Genomic DNA, 4,609 nt, shown 5'->3' on the forward strand with positions numbered 1-4,609 from the left:
ACAAATAGCGCTGGGCTATGCGCGTTCGATAGATATCGATTTATCGATATCGATAAAACTATAGCAATAATATCAGGTATCAGTAATGGTTTCTTTTGATAATGTTTAAAATTAGGCTGTCAGCCCACATTGAAGTCCAACGTTGTATTATGTTTAAATTGCTAAATCAATTAATATTAAGAATACAAGGTTGAACAAAATGTGGACACAATAAAACAATTACTTAAAAAATTATTTTTTATCTTCTATTTATGTAAAAAGAGAAACAAGTAATTTAATTTAAAAAAATCAAAATCCCGACTGTACTAAAAAGGTCGAAGTAGAATTTCTAAAAACGATGAAATATGAGTTACATTTTTTTTACCCAGAAAGCCAACTACAAAGTATCATAGTAGATAGATACGTAGGTAGTATCAAGCAGATGCTTGAAAATCAAAACATGTTCAAAAAACCTTTCAAAAGAATATATGTGTAAATTTTCAGCACTCTAAGTTCAGAGGTTTCGGATGTGCGTTGATATCTAGCACATTGTAATAGCCATTTAGTCAGTCAGTCCTTCCGTCTGTCACAGGGCTCTATCTCTGGAACCGTAATAGACAGATTAGCCCTCAGATTAATTGATGGTACTGCAGACTTCTTAAGCCGTTTTTTTCTTATTAAAGAACTTGTCTTTAAAATGATCACCGCATACATATTTCAAAAAACGGAGTTTTTCAATAGGAGCATATATTAAGTCTTCTTTTCCCACAAACTTAACCCATTGTCGGCATCTGAAAATATATTAAAATACTATCACGACCCAAGTTATCGACATTGTTATTGTGACATAGTACAACACTACTACAAAACACGAATAAATATGAATTTTAGCAAAATCGGGTTTGCAATTCTTGCTTACCTATAAATTATTGATGAAAAGGTATATTATATTTAAATCAATGCTTACCGGGACTCATCCAATGGAAATTTTGCCATAAACTTCCCTTTTAGAGTCTATTCGTTTAGCACGATCTCCACAAATTTCACAGGTCACAAACCGATTTTTCGGAGGCATTATGTAAAACAATTAATTGTTCGTCCTGAACTTAGCAAATTAAGCACGAATAACTATTAGAAAACTTTATCTTTAAGTTTAAAAAGTTTGACACTTGTTCATACACTCAAATAACATAGCTGTCAAGTGTCATGGCGGATAAAAGAAGGAGAAACCATACTGTGCCAGTGAGATAGATATGTCCGTCATTAATTGCCTTGCAAACTCCATAGAACTTTTTTTTTGTTCGAAGTTTCGCCAGCCTGTTCTAAACGAAGTTTCTACCCTTATTATACCCTCATAAGGGTAGATTTGCCATAAATGGTGTTAAAAAAGTTTTATCATTCCCAACCAATTACATTTTTTACAGTCCTTGCTTCCAAATAAACGGTTTTTAAAATAAAATTTCATCCCCTATTAAATAACCTTAAGGGTAGATATTCCAAAAACTGTTTTATAGGTGTCCTATTATTTTCAATCAGAAAGCCAAATAACAATTTTCATAGACTTTGCTTAAAAAGATGCGGACTTCTAAACGAAGTTTCCACCCCTATTTTACCTTCTTAAGGGTAGATTTTTCATAAACGGTGTTAAATAAGCTCTATTATTTCGAACCAGAACGCTAAATGCTGTTTTTACAATCCTTGTTTCCAAATGAACGGATTTTAAAATAAAGTTCTATTCCCTATTAATCGAACTTAAGGGTTGATTTTCCAAAAACGGTAAAATAGGTGTTCTATTATTTACAATCAGAAAGCTGAATACTAATTTTCATAGACTTTGTTTCAAAATCTGCGGACTTCCCAACAAACTTTCAACCCCTATTTTACCCTCTTAAAATTTTTCCATAAATGGTGTTAAAAAAGTTCTATTATTTCCAACAGGAAAGCCAAATGCAAATTTTTATAGACCTTGCTTCCAAATTAACGGAGTTTGAAATAAAATTCCAACCCCCATTTAACGACCTTAAGGGATGATTTTCCAAAAACAATGAAATAGGTGATTAATTATTTTCTATCGAAAACCCAAATACCGATTTTTATACAGTTTACGTCAAATCTGGGGGACTCTCATACAAACCTACAACCCGTATTTAACCCAAATAAGTCTTCTTACCAGTGTAAATCTTACCAGTGAGGCAATGATTAACTTTCAAAGTGCTGGCTTTCAAATCTGAAATTTTTAGAATAAGCTGTCAACCTTTATTTTTCCAACTTAAGGGTTGATTTTCCAAAAATGATGAAATAGGTGTTTAATTATTTTCTATCGAAAACCCAAATACCGATTTTCGTACAGTTTACATCAAATCTGGGGGACTCTCATACAAACCTACAACCCGTATTTAACCCAAATAAGGGTTGATTTTCCAAAAACGATAGAATTAAAGTTCCACTATATCTTACCAGTGAGGCAATGGCTAACTTTCATAGTGCTGGCTTTCAAATCCGAAATTTTTAAAATAAGCTGTCAACCCTTATTTTTCCAACTTAAGGGTTGATTTTCCAAAAATGATGAAATAGGTGTTTAATTATTTTCTATCGAAAACCCAAATACCGATTTTCGTACAGTTTACATCAAAACTGGGGGACTTTCATACAAACTAACAACCCTTATTTAACCCATATAAGGGTTGATTTTCCCAAAAACGCTAGAATTAAAGTTCCACTATATCTAATCAGTAAGGCAATGACTAACTTTCGTAGTGCTGGCTTTCAAATTGGCAAATTCTAAAATAAACTGTCAACCTTTATTTTACCAACTTAGTCAAAGTTTTTACGGAAGAGCTCCAATTATATATAATAATATACCAGAGTCTATACGATGTTGCAAGAATATTAATATATTTAAAAGTAATTTAAAAACATATTTATTAAACAAATGTTATTACAGTTTAAATACGTTCTTAAGTGACAACAGTAGCCGTTCCGATTTGTAACGAAGTGCATGGTTTTACTTTTAATCATTATTTAATTTACCTTGACGATATTCCCATTGACATGTATTACATGACATATTTTAATTGTTTGGAATTGATTATAATGAAAATACGAATTTTGAATTTTAAATTAGATTGTTCAACCTACATATATATATTTGTAAGCCACTCAGTGGTAGAATAAGCGATCGTCCAAAATTGTTTTGACACCCAACAGCCATTATATTATGTTTACCTTATTCACAAATAAACTGATTTGAATTTGAATTTGAATTTGAATTTGAAGGGTTGATTTTCCAAAAATGGTGAAAGAGGTGTTTAATTATTTTCTATCGAAAACCCAAATACCGATTTTCGTACAGTTTACATCAAAACTGGGGGACTTTCATATAAACTAACAACCCTTATTTAACCCATATAAGGGTTGATTTTCCCAAAAACGCTAGAATTAAAGTTCCACTATATCTAATCAGTAAGGCAACGACTATCTTTCGTAGTGCTGGCTTTCAAATTGGCAAATTCTAAAATAAACTTTCAACCCTTATTTTACCAACTTAAGGGTTGATTTTCCAAAAATGGTGAAATAGGTGTTTAATTATTTTCTATCGAAAACCCAAATACCGATTTTCGTACAGTTTACGTCAAAACTGGGGGACTTTCATACAAAGCAACAACCATTATTTAACCCATATAAGGGTTGATTTTCCCAAAAACGCTACAATTAAAGTTCCACTATATCTAATCAGTAAGGCAATGACTAACTTTCGTAGTGCTGGCTTTCAAATTGGCAAATTCTAAAATAAACTGTCAACCCTTATTTTGCCAACTTAAGGGTGGATTTTCCAAAAATGGTGAAATAGGTATTTTATTATTTTTTATCGAAACCCCAAATACCGATTTTCATAGAGTTTACATCAAAACTGGGGGAATTCCATACAAACTTACAACCCTTATTTAACGCACATAGGGGTTGATTTTCCAAAAACGGTAGAACTAAAGTTCTATTATATCTAACCAGTAAAGCAATGGCTAACTTTCATAGTGCTGGCTTTCAAAATGGCAAAATTTAAAATAAGCTGTCAACCCCTATTTAACCACCTTTAGGGTTGATTTTGAAAAAACCCTTAGATTAGATTTTTATTACTTTAAATCAGAAAGCTAAATACCAATTTTCATTCAGTTTGCTTTAAAACTGACGGACTTTCATATTAACTTTCAACCCCCATTTAACCCCCTTAATGGTGGAATATCAAAAAATCCGTTCTTAGTGCGCATCTACATTATAAATTAAAGCTATATTCCAAATTTCATGATTGTAGCTTCAGTAGTTTCGGCAAAACCTTGATTAATACGTTTCGAACGTGAGTATCTTTTCGCTTTTATATATATAGATAAACTGTTCAAACCCCATATCAACAAAAGTAGAATTTTAATAGCGATTAGAAATGAATCTTAACTCATAATTTAGTTTCTTTTCGTTTAAAAGTTGATTGTATGGTATCTCAGAAATCAGAATATTGGTATTAATTATACAATTGAGCCATTCTATTATGTTATATTGAAATTCGATTGGATTTGTATCATTGATTCCTCCCAAAAGAATTACGTAATCCAATTTAGTTAATGTTTGTAGTTCTTGT

The 4,609-nt window shown here is 31.5% G+C and overlaps 1 long non-coding RNA gene across 1 annotated transcript; it reads right to left on the reverse strand.

The window, feature by feature from the left end:
* Positions 1–223: 223 nt before the first annotated feature.
* LOC140746671 (uncharacterized) lies at positions 224–1,296 on the reverse strand. Its single transcript, XR_012102800.1, has 2 exons — positions 947–1,296; positions 224–770 (listed from the first exon to the last, which is right to left on the reverse strand). It is a non-coding gene; the product is annotated as an uncharacterized LOC140746671 (long non-coding RNA).
* Between the last annotated feature and the right edge of the window lie 3,313 nt (positions 1,297–4,609).

The sequence above is a fragment of the Epargyreus clarus genome, unplaced genomic scaffold (genome assembly GCF_041222505.1).
Source record: "Epargyreus clarus isolate Ecla_fem2 unplaced genomic scaffold, WU_Ecla_fem_2.2 ptg000013l, whole genome shotgun sequence".
Lineage (NCBI taxonomy): Eukaryota > Metazoa > Arthropoda > Insecta > Lepidoptera > Hesperiidae > Epargyreus > Epargyreus clarus.